Below are 25,758 nucleotides of genomic sequence, written 5' to 3'. Positions count from 1 at the left end.
TCGAAAACTGCACCTCCACAAGTAGGGGGAAAAGTTGGGCATCGACTGCTAGGTAGTTGCACCTAACATGGATGAATTTGCACAAAAAGGTTTGTGAAAACATACATATATGGGATCTAGCTTCAAAGAACACGTCAGGGATTCCAACGATGAAAGCGGATCTTAATTGCGGTGTTTAGTTCAAAACATATGGCTTTAAAAAAATCAAATTAAATGTGTTCACGCGTGTTCGCATGGGTACTTTTCCATACATGTTTTTAGACAAGCAGGTGCCTGCTCTTTTGCTTTTACTTTGCCAGCCATTAGATGGGGACAATGGGGTACGACTAGCCAGCCGCCGCCTCCCCAAAAATCTAGGGTTTATATGCCTCCCGCCAGCGCCGACGCTGGCCCACCCCGTCTCCGGTGGCCTTAAGGACATGGAAGCGGAGTGGATCCCGGCCCTTGCCGGTGAGAGGGCTACGTCTTTAGATCTTTTTCCGAGTTTTGTTAGGGTTTCTGTCCTGCTCAGGAAGGCGAGACGGTGGCGGCTGCCTGAAGATGAAATAAAGGTCTCCTCGCCTAGTCTTCGTTCCGTTGATGTGTCTAGCATCGTTGGTGGGCGTGCGAAGGTGTGTCTCCAGCGGATCTGTCTTTTGTGCATTTGCTCGGATATGTTCGTCTTTCGTTTATGGTCTTGTGTCATCAGTTGTATCCTTGTGATCTACACTTTTCATCTGCGCCGGTTGCTGTTCTAGTGTGTTGGTTCTATGGGGGCTTTGCACGGGGACTTCCCGACTGTCAACTACAACAAGATTTGTCCGGCTCCAATGAGGGAGGAGCGATGACAGCGGTGTGTCTTCGGTTCGCTTCATTAATTGTAGTGGTCGCTAGGTGGTCTACATACCTAGATGTATTTTTTATTATTTCTAGTGTTCATTGTACTACCATTATTGAAGATGAATACATTGACAGTTTTTTTCCTGCAGATAAAAGTAGGGACAATGGGGAGATAAAATATTTCTGAATTTGTTTGATCGGACATGAACTTAATTACTACGAAGGGAAGGCTATCGTAAAGCACAAATGAGCCAATTGTTGCTCCCTAGACACATCCGGCAAGAAATCATCCAAGTTTTAGAATGTGAATTTCCTTTTCTCCCCTTTCCAATTTCTTTAGCTATGTAGCCTCCTTGTTGTAGAGCTATTGTCGACTGAAATGTACCGCACTCTCCACTGCAGCTTTGATTATCTCAATGTTGCCGCTACCTTCCATCGTCCGAAACACGTGAACTAAACCTATCCATAAGTATCATATTATTTTTCGAGATGATACATTTCCAAATGCCTCCCATTAATATTTCTCAATGGATTGCATTGATCGAACCCATAGTTCTTGTGACTGCTTTCTCCATTGGGATTCTTGACTCCATATGTGTTTGTTTGGCCGTTAGTACTATCCTGATAACAAAAAGGCGATAGAAAGACCACAGACTGGTGTATCTTTTATAGACTGATGAAGTCTCGTGAGTACTTCAGCTATATATTCATTCATTCATTTTTGGAGTTTGTGCTGTACTTGAGCTTTAATTGCTTTTCTCCAAAGAGGTATGGCTACTCATGTGTGTTCTGCCACCACTTCTCTGGCTCACCCTGGCCTCTACACACTGAACATTGAGTTACCAAGCCAATGGGAGACACGCATACACTGAAAATCAAAACAATGGCCAATGTTATAGCGTCATACACCGTCTGAAATTTGTGGAAGAAGTGACATATCGAATCTGCATCAACGCTAGCCACCACCCTTAGTGAGCTGGCCTTCAATATTCCAAATGACATGTCATCTTTGTTTGCCCTAACAAAAATAGCCTACTACAAGAAAGAATGTGGTCTACAACCCTACGATCATTCGTTGCTTCTAGCCATTCATGTTTGCTTCGGCAGAGAGGAAGCCCGTCAATGCTGTCCGTTACATGGCAAGATTGATGAAGATGGCTCTGGATATATATATTCTTCCCTCCCGCAAAGTATCAGAAAAGGATTATAGACTGGATTGACTCGTTTCAGTCGATCTAGTGGCATACAAGTTCTTCGATAATAAGTTTGATGTTTTTGGGGGTACATAAACGGAGGGCAAAGATGCGTTCGAAGGATATCAGTAGGCCCCACACGCCTTAGTAGCATACCACAGACCTGGGCACGGAGGAGTTGTGCTTGTTAGCCCGGACGGCTCCGCTTTGTCGGTTCTTGGCTCCACAGTGTTCTCCTTATTTAGAAAATCTCAGTCGGGATAGTTTATGTTTTTATCGCTTTGTAAAATACATTTTAAAGCAATAAAACAACTGTTGACACTGGCAATAGTATGTTGGTCCAAAAAAGTGAAAACCGTTGTACAGAAGAGTGTATAAGTGCAACATATATTGCATGAACATGACAAAAAGTTACATTTACATTTGAGACGTATTAATTACTTACAGTTCAAAGTGTTTCACAGTATCTAGAAAACATATCATGCCACGGTGATTTTGGGAACCACAGCAAATGATTCCGGGGACTGGTCGCTGTTGGAGTTGACAACTAATTTACAATATTTTCAATCGCACCAGTGTTTTTTCTTTATATTCATCGACAACTAATTTACAATATATTAATCAAAACATGCTGGTGGATAGAGAAAGGAAGCCCATCAAAGCGGTTCCTAACATTGCAAGGTTGATGAAGATGTCCGTGGATTAGTTTTTTTTCCCCGCAGAGAACCAGAAAAGGATTAGAGATTGGATTGCCTCATTCCAGTCGAGGTAGCGGCATAAAATTTGTTGGACAATACATTTGATGTTTTTAGACGAAGGGCCAAAGATGCGATGGATGGGTAGCAGTAGGCCCCACATGCCCTAGTAGCATTCCCCGAACACGGGTGCAGGGGAGTGGCAACTTGTTAGGCCAACTCCAACGTACGACCTCAAATGGACGTTCGTTGTCCGAGTTTCGTCCGTTTGAGGTGGGAATGGGAAGGCAGATGTCCGTGTCAGGCCGGGCAGGCGCCGAGACGCCCAACGCGCGGCCCCAACTGCAACTTGTCCGTGGTGGACGAAGGAAGAAAAAAAACATGCAAAAGCAAAATAGCGCATTTTAACATAGCTAAAACTTAAAAACATATTTAAAAGTTCGCCGTGCTCACGGCCCAACCACACCACTTAGTTTAATTAACATGAAATGAAAAAAACAAAGCAAAAGATAAGCGGCCGCCCCGCGCGCCGCAGAAGACCTCGCTGTCACCACTGATGCCGTCGCAGCCGCCGTCTTCAGTCGTCACCATCCTCATCGTCGCTCGTGAGGTCAATGTAGAGTGGGGGCGTCCAGAGGTGCGGCGGCGGCCCCCAGGTTGGGCCAGGGGCGTACTGTGCAGGCTACGGAGGAGGTCGGGGCGTTGGCGCTGGGGGTGGCGGCGACGACGCCAATGCACGCTCCTCCGCAGGCTCCGCCTTGACCTCCTGCTTGACGTCCTGCTTCAGGGCGTAGACGTACCCAAAGGTCGAGAGCTCAAGCATGAACTGCAGGCCTGCCACTCCTCCTGTTGCTGACGCTTGTACTCCCTCTCAGAGTCCTCCATGATGGCCTACAGGAGCCGTTCCTCCTCCTAGGCCGTCATGGCGGGAGGTTCTGGTGGTGATGGCGATGGGGAGGGAGACGACATCGGCGCCAGGCCACGGATCCGCGTGCGGCCACGCACTCTTGGCGGGCTCGATGCGCACGGACGAGGCGCAGCGCGCACACTGCACGGGGCGGGCTCCCATGACCGACAAAAAAGGTGGTGCGGCGCATGTCGTGCTCGTCCTGAAACCAGGTGTCCCACAGTGGCGAGTCCATGACGTACCTGCGGCCACTGACGAGCTCGCACGGGATCCTGGTGCGGTGACGGGCGATCTCCTGCAGGAAGGTGCGGCCTGTCGCCGGCACAGGGTGAATGGGCACCTGATCCGGGCTCAAATGCCACCCACTGGGGAGGTGGACATCTGACCACGACAACGGAGTGCATGTCTCCTATACGGGCGGCACACCTCAATGCAGACATAGGGCCTGAAGCGTGGCGCGGCCGCTGGAGGGGAGATGGAGAACGGAGCTGGCGAGGTCGAGTGGCTGGCCGCGCTACCAAAAGACGAGCCCGCCTCGTCACTACTAGGGAAAAGGCTAGCAGCAGCGCGGGTTTTTAGTCTAGCAGCAGCGCGGGTGGCCGCGCTACTAATAAGGCGCTACAGCTAACCCATAGTAGTAGCGCGGCCCTAACCCGCGCTACTATTGTTGACGATATCAGCAGCGCTTTTTGTGAACGCGCTACTATTAACTAGCTGTAGCGATTTGCCATCCCTCGCTACTGCTATATCTTTCATCATTTTCCGATTACCCCTTTACCTTTCAGTTCTCCTTTCAGATACTAGATACTAGGTACTGCTAGTAGATATCAAATTCATAAACCATTACTAGGTACGGTAGTACTCCCTTCGTTCCAAATTACTCGTCGTGGTTTTAGTTCAAACCACGACGAGTAATTTGGAACGAAGGGAGTACTAGATAACAATTTCATGCATAGCCAACATGCATCCTCAAGCAGTACAAGGTCATATCAACGGCCATCATCATATGTAGTTCTAGATGATATAGCCACACACACATATGTAGTTCTAGATGATATAGCCACACACACATATGTAGTTCTAGATGATATCGAAGACAATCATCATCCTCAAGCCTGGGCGGTTGGTGTTCCTGATAGTAATTAGGATGGCCTGTCCAACACGAAGATTCTTGCCATCGAGGTATTTCTTCCACCCAACCGAGTTTAAGTGTGTGCGACCGTCCGTGTCCACGCAGTAAGTACAGGTTGTGACGGAGCCCCTTGCAGTAAGGCGTAGTCCAGCTGAGCCTTCTTAATCAGGCTCGATACCATAACTCACAGGTATGCTCTTTTCCAATTTTTGAATAAGAAAAACATATCAATTAATAAGCATGTGATCGAACTCTACACTAAAACATATATATCATCGACTAGATTCCACACAACATACCATATCATTGGACTGTACACTAAGTAATTCACACTATTAATTTGCATTTGTAGGTATAACATACCATATCATGTCGATCAACCATGGTATTTGTCAAGCGGGTCACGAATGGCACCCCGACAAAGTCAGCACGTGGCGGAATTATGTCCCACAGGTTGGACACCTCCTCCTCACTCAGCCTTGTTCTTTGAGCTACGATGGCTTCATGAAGTGGGTCCTCATCATCTTCATCGAGTGGGTCCTTATTATCTTCATCATCTTCATCATCTTCGTCATCTTCATCATCTTCCACCGGGTTGAGATAAATGACAGCTAGCTTGGGTCTTTCTGCTCGGAAGTTGAAGCTGATCAACTCACCACCAGTAAGATGCATGCGAGCGACGAAACGGGCCCATCCATCTCCTCCAATCTGCGACATATTACGTCCTTTCTCGACCTCCATATTGTACGGTCCCCCCAGGAGCCTCAAATGTCACAGTGTCTCCTGTCAGCTTGTTGAATTTCAACCTCACATTGCATGGTACGATCTGTGTAAAATAAGCAAAATGACACAATGCAGTAATGCCAACACTAAAAATAAAATAGTTATTACATTTCATCTAATTTCTTACAGCTGCATGACGAAAACTCGGCTGGAAGTAGATGCCGAACAGCTTGCCAGTTGCAAGGCTGCTGGCGCATCTTGACTTGCACAGTCGACATAGTGGTGGTGGTGGCGGCGCCATTCTTCCTAAAGCAATATGAGCAAAGGATTAACGATCAACTAAATCAAAATGTTCTAAGTGAACTAAATCAACTAGCCTACTAAATCAACTAAATCAAAATGTTCTAAGTCAACTAAATCAACTAGCCTACTAAATCAACTAAATCAAAATGTTCTAAGTCAACTAAATCAACTAGCCTACTAAATCAAAATGTTCTAAATCAACTAAATGAACTAGCCTACTAAATCAACTAAATCAAAATGTTCTAAGTCAACTAAATTAACTAAATGAATTAGCCTACTAAATCAACTAAATCAAAATGTTCTAAGTCAACTAAATTAACTAAATGAATTAGCCTACTAAATCAACTAAATCAAAATGTTTTAAGTCAACTAAATCAACTAGCCTACTAAATCAACTAAATTATATCAACTAAATCAAAATGTTGCATATGAGCAGGAGGGAGAAGGAGGGGCGACTCGAGGAGGGAGAAGAGAGTAGGATGGAGGAGGAAGGCGGAGCGAGGAGGGGCCGGCCGGCGCGGCCAGTTGAGGGAGGACGGAGGAGGAAGGCGGAGCGACGAGGGGCCGGCCGGCGGGGCCAGTTGAGGGAGGACGGAGGAGGAAGGCGGAGCGAGGAGGGGCCGGCCAGCGGCGAGTGGAGAGGAAGGACGGAGGAGGAGGCCGGTACCGAGTCCAGCAAGGAGGAGGAGGTGACGGCGTGCGACACAAATGAAGGAGGGGCAACGGGGGCGTGCGGCGCAGACGGATCGAAGAGGATTGAGTGGCTGTGTGTGTGAGTGGATCGGAATGGAGGAGATGGGAAGATGAATGGCTTGGCAGTAGCGCTCTTTAGGAAAAGACGCTACTGCTAAGCTATCTAGCAGCAGCGCCTTTCACAATAAAGCGCTACTGCCACGTGTCAGCATGTAAAAATAGACTTTGTTCAATATATCAAAAATACATTGATCATCAACGATCTTTCTGTGTACAATCTGATTTGTCAATATGAGTCCTCACCGGTTTAGGAACAGGTGAAGACTCATATTGCAGCCACGAATTCTACACATAGAGTTCAATGAAGATCAAGTGCTTGTCAAAGTTTGAGAAGTAACATATTTAAGGTGGTAGAAACTCTCTTCACGGAGCGAGGTGGGACTAAATTTTTGTAGGAAACTTAGCAGTAGCGCTTATCTGTGAAATGCGCTGCTACTATGCTACGTAGCAGTAGCGCGCGTCGCTATAACACGTTGCTGCTATAACTAGCCTCGCGGCGGCCTCGTAGGAATTATAGCAGCGCGTCTTTGGGAGGACGCGCTACTGCTATATTTGTCTCAGCAGCGAGTTTCATCTGCGCGCACTACTGCTAGTTAGCAGCAGCGAGTTATTTTGAAGCGCGCTGCTGATAAGATTCTGTGTATAGGCTTTTTCCTAGTAGTGCGTGATTGTGCTTGGCCTTCTTGCCTGGGGCCACTTCTAGAACCCCATGGCCGGATGGGGAGCGAGGTCGACAGTGGCTAGGGTTATGGTGTCTCCGATGGGGGAGGCAATGGTGGGGGCAATGGATGGGGACGGCGACTGGAGTCCACATCTTGCCCATAAAAAAGGATGTGGCCAGGGGCATCTGTGTGCCTGACTTACGGGTCCAACCACCGGAGCACATTGACTACGAGCGGTAGGAGTTAGTTGGACCACCGACACGCGGGCTTGACGCGGATGCAGAGAGGGCGCGTGCCCTGTCCGCGTGACTGTAAAGCTTACCCAAGTATGCGCCTGAAATGGGTCGAGCCGGACGGAAAACGGACAAGTTTTGAGGACGGGGTTGCCCGTTGGGCCGGGTCGTGTGTCCATTTGGGACCAAACGAACGTGGCCGGACAGGATGGGGTCTAGCGTTGGAGTTGGCCTTAGCACCGTCGACTCCTCTTTGTTTGTTCTTGGTTTCAAAGTGTTCTCCTTATTATGAAAATCCTAGTCGAAATATTTTATGATTTTTATCGCTACATAAAATACATTTTTTGGTAAAGCAACAAACAACATTGGACACTCTTAGCAATAATACGTTGGTCCAAAAAAGTGAAATACTTTGTGTAGACGTGTGTATAAGTGCAACAAATATGGAATGAACATGACAAAAAATTATAATTACATTTGGAACGTATCAATGGCTTACGATTCAAAGTGTTACCGGTTCAATACATTTTTTTTTGAAAAGGAGGATGACCCCCGGCCTCTGCATCAATCAATGCATGCAGCCCCATATTATTAAATAAAAACCCAATAATGTCTTAAGATTCAAAGAAGCTCACAAACTAAGCAAAAATCAAAAAAATAGTTTAAAAAAGTGCCACAACCGGCGATATAGAACTGAGAAGCGCCACATCCGACGATAAAGAACAAGCTACGATGCCTACACACCTAGCCTTTTATTAGCTCGCCAAACAAACGGCTGAACATAGCCCGTGCTACTGTCTCCCAGCGGTTGTACCCCAATAACCAAAAGCTCCCGAGCAAGTGAAACCCACTTGATGGTCCGGCCCACTTGCGGCATTGCTAAAGGCGAAAAAAAACAGCTCTGGTGCTCTCCTACAGTAACCCAGCCTCCTCTCTCAACCTGACTCGCCTCTTCAGCCCAGTGGCTGACACATTGATTCCGGCGACGCCTGAAACGAGGTAGTGGCTGCTGACATGTACTAGTCCCTCCATTGCAGCTGTGATTATCTCAATGTTGCCGCTACCTTTCCTCCTTCGGAACATATGAACTACACATATTCAAACTCTCCTTATAATTTTTCAAGATGATGTGTTTTCAAATGCCTCCCATTCATATTTCTCAATTGATTGCATTGATCCAACCCATTTGTTTCTTTTTCACTACTCTCTTGCTTGGGATCCTTGACTCCGTGTATGTTTGTTCGGCTGCTAGTACTATCCTGATAACGAGAAGGCTACAGAAATACCACAAAGAGTAGTGTGTCTTTTTTGAGAGCAGCGTTTCAGTGCCTAGACTCATTTGCACGCGGTCAGAAAACAAAATCACAAAAAATCGAAAAAATCGAACTCTTTTTTGCATGATAGAAAATTTATTGCATGAGTCTGAGTAGCTCTCAGCAAAAAAGACAAATCAGATCAGAACAGTAAACCTTTTTACAGCCCCGAATTTGTCTTTTTTGCCAAGAGCTGCTCAGATGCCCAAATTATTTGAAAATTGGAGCATACCTCTGGCATCAAATTATCTATCATGCAAATGGAATTTTTTTTTTGAATTTTTCTAGTATTTGTTTTGACTTTTTTCTTTAGCGCGGGTGCAGAGGGCCTGGACTCAGAAGTGGATTATCGGCACATTATCTATTTCGCTCATTTTTGGAATTTGCATCGTACTTGAGCCTTAATTGCCCTTTCTCAAAAGAGGGCTGGCTACACATGTGCTCTGCCACCATTTATCTGTTTCACCCTGCCCTCTACGCTCAACACCGAGTTGCCAAGCTTGTTGGAGAGGAGCGTACACTAAAACCCAAACCAATGGTTAATGTTATAGCGTCATATACCATCTGAAATTTGTGGAAGGAGTGACATCCTCGAATCTTCATCAACACTACCCACCGCCCCTTAGTGAGGTGGCCTTCAAGATTCCAATTGACATGCCATCTTTGATCACAGGAAAGAATGTGGCCCACAACCCTACGATTGTTCGTTGCTTCTAGCTATTTATGTTTGCTTTGGCAGAGAGAGGAAGCCCATCAATGCGGTCCGTGACACAACAAGGTTGCTAAAGATGGCTCTGGATATATTTTTTCTCTTCCGCAGAGTATCGCAAAAGGATTATAGATTGGATTGCCTCGTTCAAGTCGAGGTTGTATGCATCCAGTAAAATCGTTCCGGTCAATAAGCCCGACCAGACATTCAAGCTATTATAGCTAAGAGCATGCATGCAGCCAATTAAATTGCTGCAATCATTTAAGCTGGATGGAGGGGGTATATGATTTTTTGAGAAGATGTGTTTCCATATGCCTCCCATCCATATTTCTCAACAAATTGCATATCCAACCCATCACAATTCTCACTACTATGTCCCCTCTCTAGTGCGACGACTCTGTTCATATTTGTTTGACTGCTAGTCCAATCCTTATAACATAGGTAGATGCTACAAGAAGTAGCGAATCTGTGTATTATAAGTGTTTGTCATCCTCAGAGAGAGAAATATTGTTGAGCACATTAGCTATCCATCAATTAATTTTATGACCAAATCGTGGAGTCTGTGTCGTGCCGGAACATTTATTTCCCTTTCTCCAGAGAGGTTTTACTACGCATGTGTTCTCTGCTCCATTGTCCCCGGCTAAGCTTGGCATGCACACTCAATACTGAATATCAATTCTCATGGGTGATGGTGAATTTGGATCATGTACAAAATAACAGAGCCATGCTCCCATTACAACCTCACACACCATCTGGATTCTGGGGAAGGAGTGAAATTCTTGGATATCCAAGATCCTGCCTCCAGCGCCCTTGCAACGGCCTTCAAGATGGCAAACGAGGTGGCTCCCCTGATTCTTGCAAGAGAGTAGCATAGTGCTATCTTTCTTCTGCAAAGACTTTTCCACTTTTGTTCCTTGTTAGGTTGTAAAACTTTTTGCTACTACAATGAACGGCAGAGCTTTGGCTTGTTTGGCAAATTAAGTCCAAACTAAAATAGCATGTCATGTCCTACGGAGAAGCTAGATTCTTGTTCCATGCTAGTCGGGAAACATTTGTAGTTTGCATTCGTGGTAAGAGGAGGGCGTGGAAAACACAAATATTCATTTCTACACTAGAGATCTCAGTGAACAGTAAAAACAAATATATATATTTTTAGAAACATTGTTTGTTTTTGGCATGGAAGATATTTGAGTGTGTGAGGTTTGAGTCAGTTTTCAACGCGTTCGGACATCTGAGCAGCTCTCAGAAAAAATAATTCCGAACAGTGGATGAACAGTAACCTCTTTTTACAGACCCTAATTTTGTTTCTGAGAGCTACTCAGATAACCGAACGCGCTGAAAATTGACACAAACATCACACACTCAAACATCGTCCAAGCTAATTAAAAAAGAATCAGATTTTCTGAATTTATAGCAATGCAAAAAATATTTATAGAATAAACATAATTTGTTAAAAGGCACTGAATAAAATGAACAAGAGTACAGAACATAAAATGGCCCACAGAAGCCCCTTAGACACATAGCCCACCAGATAAAAATAGAAAAGCAAAACATTGTTTTCTAGGCCAGGACTACCTAGGCTGTTGGACACCAACTTCTGCCTTGCTCCAAAAGGAGTAGAAGGTTAGCAGACTGTAATCCTTCCATTGAGTAGCTTACTCTTTGGCCTAAAAAAACAAAAAACAAAGAAGGAGCTGAAAGAAAGTTAGCCGATGTGCACCTCTAGTACTTCCATCGGACTATGCCTTCCTCCAGTTGGCTCCTTGTTATTGTACTACTTTCAGCAGAAAATCAGGTAATGCGCCGCCATAAGTCACATTAATTGCATCATGAGCTTGAGCCCATCTGATCTTGGTGAACAGTAAAATATTTATAGAATAAACATAAATTGTCAAAAAGACACTGAATAAAATGAAAAAAATAAGTCCAGAACATAAAATAGCCCACTTAAGCCCATTAGACACATAGCCCACCAGATTAAAACAGAAAAACAAAACATTGTCTGGGCCAGGACTACCTAGGCCTTTGCCCACGGCCAGATTTGGCTCGTCGTCTGTGTCTCCGGTCCAGCGCTAGCTGTTGGATCACAATCGAACGGCTCCGGACGCCTCCCAGAGGAACAAAAACAGCAGTCGGTGCCCAAAACCTTCGTCTCTTCTCCCGACTTATCTGCTCCCGACGCGAGAGGCGACTCCATCCATTGTGGCGCGGTGGATGCGTTCAGCGGAGCAAATCAATTCTTGCCCGCTCCTCCGTCGACCATAGCTGCCGGCGATGCGTGCATGGCGTCCGGCAGGCGAGCGGCGGCCAGTCTCATGGTGTTGAGAAGGCTCCTGGTCTTTGTCTTGGTCAATCTGCTGATTGCTTAATTAAGTGTGCAGGTTCGTGAAACTATCGACAATTGAATGGGGAAATATGTTCAAAAATTACAGATGGCTACCAAAATAAACCTAGGCCCCGCTTGGAATAGGGGTAAATTCATACGCCCATATTACTTTTACAAGTGTATATCACCAGTCGTGTGTGATTTCCAACCGGAAATGAAAACGACCGATTGATGTCTGTATCTTTTACAGATGTAGAAGTGTAAAAAACGACAATCCAATCAGGCCCCTATGGATTTCATATGCCGCCGCGTGGCCTTTTCCTGACAAACTATAATTGGCCAAGCGAAACCTGTCACAATCCCAAATTTGATGGCCTATATATAGAAGGCGCATTATTTCATCAACTTGAATTTGGTGGCAATCATCATTCTCTTTTTTTTTGGCAATCATCATTCTTCGTTTAAACAAGCACATACATAGTGGCAGCAAGAGTTTGAAAGGAATTGATCATCTTCAAGAAAAGAGAGTGCCAGAAACAGATCAAGTTTGTGTTCTCATCAGGTTCATTTTGCAATACGGGACAGCTCCGCCCCATGGAGTCAGAGTCTTCGCTGCCATTCCGGAGTTTTAAATTTGCGGGACTTGGATAACAACATATGCAATCCTCATTCTTTGATAGATTACAAGCAAGCACAAGCATAGTGGCAGCAGAACACAGAGAGGAACTAAACATCTCTGAAAAAACAGAGTACTAGAAAACAAAGTAAGTCTGCATTCAAAATTCCAGGTGTTCTCATCAGCTTGGGCAGAAGCGATTTTTCATCTGGGCCAACAGTTGCGACTTGTAAACTCCTTCTGAGTAGCAGTGCAGCTTGCTGTTCCCTTGCATTACACTCAAGACCCGAGATCAATGCGGTTCCTCTTCCATTAGGAGTGGAGCAATGTCGAGATCCCTCTTAGCTTTACATTGCACCATATCAGAGGCCACCACTCAGCAGAGAACTTGGATGGCTGAAAGTGGTGGATATTGCAGCATAACAGGACGTATATGCAGCTTAAGTAGGCAAGTAGCAGCAACATGTCGTGTGGTGTAGTCCATTGCTTTTTTCATGGCTTCTCCCCAGCTGAAATGCATATACAGGGCATTAATTAATTAGTACAATACATATCTTCAGCAGATGCATGTTCGCAAACTGAAAATCATACCAAGAACCATAAGTATATGGAAATCCAACATGAAAACATGAAAAGGGGATGCAGATGCACTGACCAGTTATCAATGTGATCACATTTACACTTCAGAACATTCTCATATGCGAGAGTTGCTTCAGCTCTTGCTAGACATCAAGGTTCCTGACATATTTGGAAATGCTACAACTTGTGAGCACTAATTTTTCCCCAGCATATACAATTATACACTGAAATACAGAAGGAATATGAGATTAGCCGGCGCCCACCTCTGCTACTTCCATAGATTATACCTTCCTCCAGTTGGCTCCTTTCTAATTATACAACCTTCAGCCGAAATTCAGGTAATGTGCCATGCCCATTATTAAGTCGCATTAATTGCACCATGATTTTTGTCATGCCACTCTCCAGCTTTTCCCGGATTTGCGAAATTTTAACTTCTTACAGACATTGAGATGAACAGAGAACAGTTGGTGTGCACAAAAAGGCCTGACAAACATTACGATAAATTCAGTAGCAGAAACATTAACCTCTTACAGGAGTTGAGACAAACAGTTGCTTTGCATGCATGAAAATTATTCCGAAAACATGGCCAGAAATCAGATGGAATCAAAGAAGTCGAAGAAGAGAAGGAGTGGCTATCTTGATTGTTTGTGAATTATCAGCAACAAGTGCAAACGAGCAACAACTCTTGTTAGAGACAGAGAAACAAACATGGTCAGAAACACAAACTGAACAGAGTGAAGCGTACTGAGGGGGATTTAATCCAAAGCACGGCGTTTCATGGCGACTACCTGAGCGAGAGAGGTGGGAGACTCGTCAAGGCTACAAATTGGTCTTCAGCGCAGATCATCCTCACTGTTAAAAGCAGAAGAGAAATGGATTGTAAGTGTATAATAAACATCACAGCTACTGAAGGAAAGAGAAATTAACTAGCTGACTTGTCCTCGTGCAGTCGTAGCACGGGATAGTAGAGATGAAGATCAAAGCCACGGAAGCGACCAGCTACTAGCATCAGCCTGAATTGTACATGCACAACACAACATCTTGTTACAGGATAGAGAGGGATTAAGTGTGTTTTTTTCAGCAACACACAATCTGTGTGTCTTTTATATTAAGATTGCGGAAAACAAATGCATACCGTAGAAAATAAAATCTCATTTAATAGAGTCTACTACTGAACGAACGAAAGAGAAGTTAGCTGACCTCTTAATGCCCTCTCTCCTGCGACGAGCTCTCTCCCGCTGCTGTAGGCCATGGAAGTGGAGATGATTCCTCCGTTGCTTGCTCTACCCATACTGATTTTTAGAAGGAATTACCATCTTGAGGTTCCGCCATATGGATAAACCATCTGGCCTCTCTTCAAGTTGGATCCCATCTTCCCAGCAAAAATAAAAAGAAGTTGTGTCCCATCTTGTAACTGTCGACAATAGGATGAACAATGCAGCTTGGTGGTGCTCCTGGGTGCCCAGCTGAATCTAAATGCATTACACGGAGCACTAGTTTATTTCAACAACCTGAACCTGAGATGTGAAACTCTGTCACCGGATAGAAAATTAAGGAAGTCTTTGCTGTAACAAGGGTACGTGTAAAGTATATGTTTTCCTAAGCTGAATACAATGTGACTGAGATCATGCCTGCGTTTTATATAAGCATGCACAGATTTAGAATGCGTGAGCGCAAACTGAAAAGACCAAGACAGCTAGAAATCGAGCCAAACCAAAAAAGGAAAATAGTGAAATATTTGAGCTGTACCTGCATAGACCTGACAGTAGGCTTGCTCCGATTCAGTCAGCACGAGTTGTAAGTATAAAGCACATCATCTTGGCTGTAACACACAAAAAGGAAAACAGAGTACAGACTAATTAGCACATCGCACTCCATAGCTGCTACGTACTACTAGTTGAACGAAAGAGAAGCAATTAGCTGAGCTGACCTGATGTTTGCCGTCGCCATGCCCACCGCTTGGGACCGTGAGCTCTCTCCCGCAGCTTCAGGCTCGGGATGGAGAGATGAGGATTCCCCTGTTGATTCTCCCACTTGGGCAACGGTGCCTCCCAGGTTGTGGATCCACCTTTCCTCGGACAGTCGCAGCACGGGACTGTTAGGGTGTGCGTCCACTTCACTTTGCAGCATAGCAAGCTTCGCCACTCGACAATTGGAACCAAGTGAGATATCCTTGAGCTTTGGAAGCTGGTTGACTCCAATAATTCCTGATGCCAATTTGCACCAACTGATATCTATCATTGCCAGCTGGGGTGAGGTGCCATCCTCAAATTTCAACTCTCTCAATCGCGCCAGACTACAAATACCAAGCCTCTTGAGATTTGGGAATGCTCCCGTTTTGAACGCCAACTTTTCCCCAATATAAGAGTCGCTTACAAGACGAAGGTGCATGAGGTTGGGAAGTGGCCCTAGTATTTCCATAATTTTACCTTCTTCCTTTATTACGCTGCTAAATAAGTAAAGTTTGACCAAATGCATCAGACTGCCAACCCAGCCAGGAACCTCTCCAAGGCATCCATGCAACTTCAGACTCCTCAACAGGGGAGGAGGAGAGGAAACATCATGCAGCCACTCGAGTGAAACATCCACTGAAAGGGAGCAGAGGCGAGTGAGCTTCTGAATGGCATCACAGAGTACCTTGCATTTCTGCTTGGTGGCCCCTTCTGTTACCACGCGCAGTTTTCTCAGCTGCACAAGCTCACCTAGCTCTTTAAACGCTTTGCCACTGGTTCGGCTGATGTCCACAACCTCTAGTATTTGCAGCTCTTTCAGTTTGCCGATTCCTTTTGGCACCCTCACACCTTCTGACTCTGACCAACGGCTAGACCAGGCCATGTGTAGCTCAGCAACTACCTTGGCTCGCTTACTAGGATCGACCAAAGGTGTGAACAGAATGGGCACAATAATTGTGGCCAGCAAGCAATTCTTGGGGCCATCCATGCCAAAGATTTCATAGGAATTCCTTCTGGTACAACGGAGGCTGTGTAGACTCTTGAGTTTACAAATCTCAATTGGCAGTTCTGTAATATAACTGTCTCTAATGTTCAAAGTGCGCAGGCCTTGTAATCTCCCTATGGATCTAGGAAGTTTATAAATATGTGAATATCCTGGTGGGTAAGAAAAATTCAGATACTTCAAGTGGCGAAACAATGCTATGTTGCTGATATCCCTTTGTGCGACTTGAAACTGTGCATTCTCTAGATCCAAGGCTCGGAGCATTCTCATGTCAGGTGAACAAACTGAAGCTGATGGCTGCAATGATTTCTCACCAAACATAGTTATTGACCGGACGTGGCTCCAATCCATATCTATCTTTTAGCACATGCTACCATGGTATGCTACATGTCGGAAGGTCTCCTCCGTAGCACCAGTTACATTATTTCCCACCACATGCACAAAATTTTCATCTCTAGAAACTGAGATCATGACATCACGCACAATATCATGGACTCGACAGCTCTTCACAACTCCTTCTGTGTTCACCCTTGATGCTTGAAGCATGCTTCGGTTGATTAGCTCATTGAAATAACCTTTTGCCACATCCTCAATGTTCACCCCAGTCCCACCCCTAATCAGTCCCTCGGCAATCCATCTTTCTACTAGACGCCTCATCTCGATTTCAAAATCCTCAGGAAAGATGCTTAGGTATAAGAAACATGGCTTAAGATGAGATGGCAAGTGGTTGTAACTCAAAGTAACCATCATCTTCATTGCTTCAAGGCTGGGGTTACTCTCAAGCTCAGACGGGAGTTGGTTATAGACGTGCTCCCACTCTACTATTTTTTTAGTGGCAAGGATCCCTCCAATAGTGAGTATGGCCAGTGGTAAACAACCACACTTTTTAACTAGTTTTTCCACTATGCTCTTGAAGTTTTCATCTGTGGTCATGTCTTCATTTGTTTTCCTACTCTTTTTTAGGAGCAAATTTGTGGCTTCGACTACCTCTAAAGTTTTAAGGTGGTATATAAGGGATTCAAAAGTACATTCCTTTGCTAAGCCCACATCACGTGTTGTTACTATTATCCGACTACCTTTCTTGTTACTATTAGGAAAAACAATATCTTTAATCCACCTCCATGCATCTATGGTCCACAAGTCATCAAGAATAATAAGGTACCTCTTATCCTTCATCTCTCGACTGAGGTGCTCGGCGAGGTCCTTCACTTGCACCACCTTCCCTTCATGTTCTTTCAACAAGTTCTTCAGTGAATCTCCACCCAAAAGTTGCCTGATCATATCCTTGAGCATTTCTATCTTGAAAAATGACTGTGAAACTGTGATCCAAGCACAGCAAGAAAAATTCTTCAGAATATCTTCCTTACTTTCATAAGTTTTTCTTGCAAGAGTAGTCTTGCCTAAACCTCCCATACCAACGACACATATAACTTTGGCATCACCATCTCTAGTGTTGACATCCAACAGCTTAATCAACTCCTCCCTAGGCTTTGTAAAGCCCACAAGTTCTGCTTCATCAGTGTTGCTTGCTGAGTGATTACGTACATCTTCTATGTAAGAAACCTCCTTGTCACTGGTCGTTGAGGCCTCCGTCTTGATCAAGTTGTAGCGTGCATTCCTGCTGCTCACTTCTTCAACTCTTGATTTCAGGTTGCGAATTTGGATAGCAATCCGACGACGATCTTTGAGCTTCATCAGCCGTTTTGTTAGGCTCTGGCTCCTCACATGAACCATAAATTCATCAAGGCAATCTTCTATATTGTAGGACATGTCCCTTACTTGCTCTGCCCAGACTTTCAGTAGCATGTCTCTGTTCTTTGTTACTTCAGCAGCCGCCAAGAATGCTTGCATCGTCTTCAGCTCGTCCTTGATGAACCTGCCACACAAATTTAGTTGACATTCAAAATAAACATAGAACAATCATTGGTACTATTCTATAGCTGGTGGTATGTGCGCGAGAATGCATGAGAAAATTTGCTGCATCCATGAATAACGGGAAAAAATTGAAACAATGGAAAATGAGATCTGAAACATGCGTGACAAAACCTATATATTTCCTAGATTTGGTATTAGTAAGTTGATCTATGTAACAACTTGTAAGAGTTAGCATATAAATGGATGCATCCGTACATACCAGATATCCTTCTGCACACCCATCACCAAGCTCAGCTCGGCGGCCGCAGCAGAGGCGGCCTTGCGGATGGCGCCCCCCAGCATGGACCTCGCCATGCTTACCACCGTCTCCGCCATCTCCGGTTCTGGCTGGTTCCTCACAGAACACCTCTTCCCTTTCTTTGTGAACGACCCTCACAAACTTGAGATCACAATAGGTGGATGTTGAGCACGAAGGACTGGGAGCGGCAAGAAATGCAAGGATGCAGTGCTGTTTTCTTGCTACCAAACAGGCAACCACAAGCTGGCTGCTACAGGGAAAGGGGATCGCTGAGTTTGGTCCTAATAGTAGTAGTGTGTATTAGCTAGCGGCTCAAGACTAGGCATCTAAAGCGGATCTGATCACATGCTTTAGGCCGGTTCCCCACTAATAATCTGTAGTACACTTGAATAAACTTTTGACGGCTATAGCAGCAGTGCTGCTTTTATAGCGCGCGGAAAGGGGTCATTGTTCTTCTCTCCCAACCGCTATCTTCACTAGGTGAGAACGTGCATGCCATGGGGGCTAATTTGAAGCCTAATTATTGGATCTACCCGGCATAATCCACTTGATACTAGCAAGCGTGCCAGCTTCCTCGCAGGTCGCAAAAGCAAGCAGCTGTAAAGTTGTGAGCAAGTAGATGATTAGAAAAACATAGGAACACAGCTTTTCGACGTGCGCGTTCACAAAAGCAAATGGCGAACCACCGATGTGCGCCAACAACCATCACCCGAGTCGCGGTTGTTGGGGCTGCGGCCATGGTGGCACTGGTGTGATGTGACGGCGTTGTGTCGGATTCAAGGTCCCGTGCCTCATAATTAGCCAGAAACCCTTGAGCAGGCAATATTTTTGTTCTCACTTCTGGAACACGAATCGCAGACGGGTAGACAGACATATTGACTGGTTGCAAGCCCATCAAAGGTGGGTTTATTTGACACTCATGGATATGCAGTTTAGCGCCTTTTTTTTTGTTTTTCGCTGATCGTTGTTTAGCTGCATGAATTGTAGGGTGTGTCTGGTTGATGTTTAAGCTTGTCCTATCAAAACATTAGCCAGTCAAATCTTTATTACTGTGATTTTTATGACAGATGAGTTGGCTAAAATTAGCATGAAAAATAGACTAGAGCTGACAAAAGACAATATTGACATATCATAAAGTCAACATCATCCAATCAGACTAAACGTATAAACCAACGAACACTGATCAAAATTACTCCGGGCCGCACTATGTATAGAAAATGAAAAGGCACCATGGCAATAGCGGATCACATTTGCAAGCATGAAGGTGCATGTGTGGGTGTGTGCTGTCTGCCAATATAGAGATGTACGACACTTTGCCTGCATACGCGTGCCACAATTGATTAATCAATCAATCAATTTAATTAATTGCCATCATTGCCTTTCTCACACTTTGGTAATTACCGTCTCTGGTGTTTTTTTTTCTTTTTTCTTTTTTGCTAATTTACCTTTGCCTTTGTGTGGATAGCCAACACCTTGTGGTCTCGTGGATCTCCATCAGATGCATGCACCTGATCAAGCAGTGGATGGTAAATTAAAGCTGTCGATCGGGAGTAGTTAACACTATTTAAGGGCCGCGTCGCGTGAGAAGACGCTGCGACGGGAACAAAATGACGACGAAAGAAAGACACATCACATATGAATGGCTTTACATTAGTCTTGTGCTCCCCACTATACATGAAAAGCAAAATTACGACCTAAGACAACACGTTCATGGGTTCAGCTAGCGTTAAAGGTAACGGCAATTTTTAGGCTGGACGGTGGTATCAATTTAAAAAATAAGTACAACTGTGTACTGTCCATGATCCTGGATTCTACTTAGCTGTTTATGTGCATGCAGACCTATTGTCTAGATTAGCTTCTACTCCCTCCAGTTTTCGTTGATTCAGAAGACTAGAAGAGCCATCACGACCTGTAGGGACGACTGGACTGATAGGGCCCAACGTGAGTGTCGAAAAGAGACGACTGAGAGTACAAAAATACTTGGGCAGAAACAAACAGAAAATATACTCAGTTCAAGGTGTTAGCTCTAATATTGATTTGGTTATTTGCATGTAGCTAGTTTTGCTCCTGTAGTTCCGACGAAGACATGCAAGGCGAGATGCTGGAGTTCCTGTAGTTCCGGTGAAGTGCACATATATTTTTCATTAAGCGTCGACACCATGTTGAACCACTCGCAAATGAATACAGTCACCAGAGGTCCAGGCCACACATAGATGTAATATCATGGGCAAACAACATATCCTCTCATGCATAAATTAATGCATTGTTTATATCTATCCATGCATAAATTAATATTGAGGGCCACCTTGCTAGTTTTTTTAATGGCACAAAACATTTTTTTGCATTGTAAAAATATTAGTAATGTCACGGACATTATTGGAATGTGTTAACTATATGTGCGAGTTGAATTTAAGTTTGAACTATTTTATTTTGAAACTTAGTTGGATTGTAATATTTATATTTGAACTACGGTCGCATTTTAATATTTTCACTGCTTGAAGATTTTGATATGCTATTATTTTGAGTGTTGCGGACTTAAGAAAAATAAACAGGGGCAAACGTTTATGGGACAGGGTTTGATGACCGGAAACCTTATCACTGTCCACAGACGAGTCCGAACCAGTCCACGAGCTCTGTTTTACGTGTTGTCGTTGGAGATGCCCTTAGTTTAGGAAAAAATAAAATCTTGAGCTAGATCGAGTGAGGCATGGAATTTTACTCATTACATAAACTTATTTTTATTTCATTCCTTCATAATCGGGACAAGTAGTGCAGTCATGCTCGCGAAAAGCATGGACCCTAATAAACACATCTTCAATCCATAACCTATCGCCACATCAATGTTCCGCCGTGTGTATGGCACTCTGGAGAAGCACTATCGCCGCATCAATGTTCTACACACGTGAAAACACCGTATATGGATTTAGGCGCTTTTTAGGGTAGATTTAGGCACATTTCACTCTTATATATAGACTTGAGCATCCTCATTCATCGATGAAGTGATAATTGAGTGTTTAGACTTTTTAGAGGAGAATTAGTATTGGTTCACAGCAGAAACAATATTTTTTTTTTAAAATGAGGAAAAGAAACAAAAATTAAATGGGGAATAGCTGCGTCTCGGGCGAGACTCGGCCCACCAAGCGAAACCAAGCCCATCGCACCGCCGGCCCCTCTCTGCAGTTCTTTCCGAGGCAATGCCGCACCATGTCGCCGATGCCCTCGGCTGGCGGCAACGGCGGGGACTTCGCCGGCGTCCAGTTCCGGCTCGTCGGCTTCGCCCACGACAACGAGCATCAGGTGACTCCCTTCATCCTTCTCCTTCCCCTTCCCATTCCCTGGGCATCGGGACTTTAAAGTCAAATCGAAACTAGAGGTGTGGGCTGCCATCGGGGGTTAGTTAGGATTGGCGAGGGCAGCAATCGATTTAGCTATACTGCTAGTGGCTCCGTTGCGTAGGTGGAAGGCAGTGCCAATTGGTTGCTCCCATTCCATTGAGCCGACAATATACTCAGTAGCCACTGCTGCAAAATACTGCTCCCATTGGGGTTTGTGCACTAGTGCAGCTGCTCAGTCACAGTCACTCCCACCGGCGGCTTGCATTTCCTTTTTCTTCTCCTTTTCTGCTTGCAAGCTCAAATGGTTAATGGTGGCCGTTGGCTTTACGTACATATTACTTCTTCGGAAAAAGCAAATTAAGTACAGTACTGTAGAGCAAAAAAAAAAAACAGCCCAGCTCAGACTGGCGTAGTGGGAATCTTACTGTTTTACTCGTTACCATACAGAGATGAGCATGGTGAACTGAGCGGGCCCAGCTCAGACTGGCTATGGATAGCTTCCAACTTTACTTCACATCAACTTTACTTCAGTGCCTTTGAGTTCACATGGTCTGGCACTATTCATAACACGGGATTACCGGACGCATGATTGGGGTGCTTTTTTTTTTTTACTTGGATCGGTTCGGTATACCCAAGGAAAATACTGTCCGAGAGGCGCCCTGTCACGACTGGCAAGAGGAGCCACGACAGCGACAAGATAGAGGGCCCAGCGGCCAAGGAAATCGGCGAATCCGTCAAGAGAGAAGCACTTACAACTGGGACCGGGCGGTCAGCGAGACAAGAGTGAGTGGCCTGCGAGCCGTCATGAGAGGATAAGAGTGGGTTGTGGCCGTGTATCGAGTATCAAGAATTATTGTAATCAGAATAGACAAGCGAGAAGCTGCCCTTCTCCTTCCTGGCCTCCTTCCTCTCCAAGTTTCCCTACCTACTTTCCCCTCCTTCCTGCTCGATCTAGATCGGACCCGTAACAATTGGTATCAGAGGTCACCAGCAGACCTGGAGACGGCATACCCGCGCCCGCGCTACACCACCAAGCAGGCACTCAAGACGGCAGCGATGGAGGAGCAGCTAGCGGCGTTGCTCCAGTCGGTTCAGGAGGGGCGTGCCGCCAACGACGCCAAGTTGAAGGCGATCCAGCAGTCCTTGGAGCTATGGCGCCCGGCGGTTCAAAATCTTCAAGGCCAACTCGACGAACTCCGCACACAAGTGGGCAAGATCGCGATCCACCTCGCGCTCGCGGATCCAGCACCATCCACGGTGGTGCAGCCAGTGCCGCCGCTGCCGCCGGCCGGGGCACCACGGGCCATGTGGCCACGGCGGGATCGACAACTCCGGGGGATCGGTACACGGGGTGGTCACCACCCTGGCACCGCCTCCGGTCAAGGATGCGTTTCCTCGTTCCCCTTCTCTGGATGTAGTTTCGGGTAGTCGAGATTTTCGCCATGGATCTGACACTGAGCCCCAGCACAGCACGCCGTACATGCCTCATGCTCATTGGGCTCTGCCCAAGCTGGATTTCCCGCAATTTGACGGGGACAACCCTCAGTTCTGGAAAACTAGGTGCGAGAAATACTTTGATGTTTATGGGGTGCAGAGAAAGATGTGGGTGAGGGTTGCAACCCTCCACTTCACAGGCAATGCAACTCGATGGCTGCAGTTGCCTGAGGCTAGTGATGCAACATTTAGTTGGGAGGAGCTGTGTGTGGCGGTGAGCGAAAAATTCGGCCGCGATCAGTACCAAGCACAACTCAGGCAATTTGCCAATCTGTCCCAGACGGGCACAGTCACGGACTACATGAACCGCTTTGAGGAGTTGATGCATAATTTGTTAGCTCACAACTCAGGATTTGATCCAGTTTATTTCACCACTAAATTCCTCAATGGCTTGCATTCTGAGATTAGAGCTGGTGTGGTTTTGCATCGTCCCACGGACTTGGACTCTGCGTTTTCCTTGTCTCTGTTACAGGAAGAATTGCTGGAGACGATGCGTCGACGGGATTACAGGCGTCCGGAACCCCCTCCTCCGCGGGACCTGCAACGGCCGATGCTCGCTCCGGCAGCGCCACTTCCTCGAGTGCTGCCACCGGCACCCTGATACGTCTCCAACGTATCTATAATTTTTGATTGTTCCATGCTATTATTTACCCCTTTTGGATGTTTATGGGCTTTATTTTACACATTTATATCATTTTTGGGACTAACCTACTAACCGGAGGCCCAGCCCATATTGCTATTTTTTTGCCTATTTCCGTATTTCGAAGAAAAGGAATATCAAACGGAGTCCAAACGGAATGAAACCTTCGGGAGCAATATTTTGGGAACAAAACTGATCCGAGAGCTTGGAGTGCAAGTCAAGAAGCCTTCGAGGGCCCCACAAGATAGGAGCCCCCCCCCCCGGTAGGGTGCGCCCCCTGTCTCGTGGGCCCCTCGGGCGGCCACCGACGTACTTCTTCCTCCTATATATACCTACGTACCCCAAAAACATCCAGGAGCACCACGAAACACAGTTTCCACCGTCGTAACCTTCTGTATCTGCGAGATCCCATCTTGTAGCCCTTGCCGGCACTCTGCAGGAGGGGGAAGCAACCACGGAGGGCCTCTACATCAACATCATTGCCCCTCCGATGAGTTGTGAGTAGTTTACCACAGACCTACGGGTCCATAGTTATTAGCTAGATGGCTTCTTCTCTCTTTTTGGATCTCAATACAATGTTCTCTCCCTCTCTTGTGGAGATCTATTCGATGTAATATCTTTTTGCGGTGTGTTTGTCGAGATCTGATGAATTGTGGGTTTATGATCAAGTTTATCTATGAATAATATTTGAATCTTCTCTGAATTCTTTTATGTATGATTGAGTTATCTTTGCAAGTCTCTTCGAATTATCAGTTTGGTTTGGCCTACTAGATTGATCTTTCTTGCCATGGGAGAAGTGCCTAGCTTTGGGTTCAATCTTGCGGTGTTCTTACCCAGTGACAGAAAGGGTTGCAAGACACGTATTGTATTGTTGCCATCGAGGATAACAAGATGGGGTTTATATCATATTGCATGTGTTTATCCCTCTACATCATGTCATCTTGCTTAATGCGTTACTCTGTTCTTATGAACTTAATACTCTAGATGCAGGCAGGAGTCGGTCGACGTGTGGAGTAATAGTAGTAGATGCAGGCAGGAGTCGATCTACTTGTTATGGACGTGATGCCTATATACATGATCATGCCTAGATAATCTCATAACTATGCGCTTTTCTATCAATTGCTCGACAGTAATTTGTTCACCCACCATAATACTTATGCTATCTTAAGAGAAGCCTCTAGTGAAACCTATGGCCCCCGGGTCTATCTCTTATCATATTTGCTTTCAATCTACCTTTATTTGCATCTTACTTTTGCAACTATAGTATAAAATACCAAATATATATTTATCTTATCATACTGTCTTTATTAGATCACACTTTCGCAAGTGGTCGTGAAGGGATTGACAACCCCTTTATTGCATTGGTTGCGAGTTCTCAGTTTGTTTGTGTAGGTGCGTGGGACTTTTGAGGAGCCTCCTACTGGATTGATACCTTGGTTCTCAAAACTGAGGGAAATACTTACGCTACACTTTGCTGCATCACCCTTTCCTCTTCGAGGAAAACCAACGCAAGCTCAAGACGTAGCAAGAAGGATTTCTGGCGCCGTTGCCGGGGAGGTCTTCGCTGAAGTCAAGACATACCAAGTACCCATCACAAACCCATCTCCCTCGCATTTACATTATTTGCCATTTGCCTCTCGTTTTCCTCTCCCCCACTTCACCCTCGCCGTTTTATTCGCCCCTCTTCCTTTTGATCTTGTGTCTCCATGTGCCTTCCTTTTGCTTGCATCTTTGCTTGCTAGAAGTTTATGGATCCTCATCCACTTGCTAATCTTTTTAAGAGATCCAGTTATGTTGAACCAATTGCTAGTGAGTTTTGTGCACTAGATTATCTATATGAAGCTTTGCTTGAAATTCGTGAATCTGAAAATTATGATGAAGAAATTTATGAAGAGATTCACGATAACTCTTTGAATAAAAAGCATGATTACAATGATGTTACTATAAATTCTCTTGATGTCAATTGTGTTAATAATATACAAAACCCTAAGCTCGGGGATGCTAGTTTTGCTATGTCTACTACTTGTTGCAATGATCATGATTGGGGTAATTCTTCTTTTGATCTTGAAAATATATTTAACCCCCATGATCAATATGAGATTGATAATAGTGTTTGCAATATTGTTGAAAGTGGGTTTGGAAGAGTGTCAACTTTAGATCCCACATATTTGGATTTTGATCAATCTTATGAAACTTTA

At 45.1% G+C, this 25,758-nt stretch overlaps 1 pseudogene; it reads right to left on the bottom strand.

Moving 5' to 3' along the window:
- Positions 1 to 12,411: 12,411 nt before the first annotated feature.
- Positions 12,412 to 18,359, bottom strand: LOC119288159 (annotated as a pseudogene).
- Between the last annotated feature and the right edge of the window lie 7,399 nt (positions 18,360 to 25,758).

The sequence above is a fragment of the Triticum dicoccoides genome, chromosome 4A (genome assembly GCF_002162155.2).
Source record: "Triticum dicoccoides isolate Atlit2015 ecotype Zavitan chromosome 4A, WEW_v2.0, whole genome shotgun sequence".
NCBI classification, from domain to species: domain Eukaryota; kingdom Viridiplantae; phylum Streptophyta; class Magnoliopsida; order Poales; family Poaceae; genus Triticum; species Triticum dicoccoides.
The sequence above is the reverse complement of the archived record's forward strand: the minus strand, read 5'-3'. Positions and strand labels throughout refer to the sequence as shown.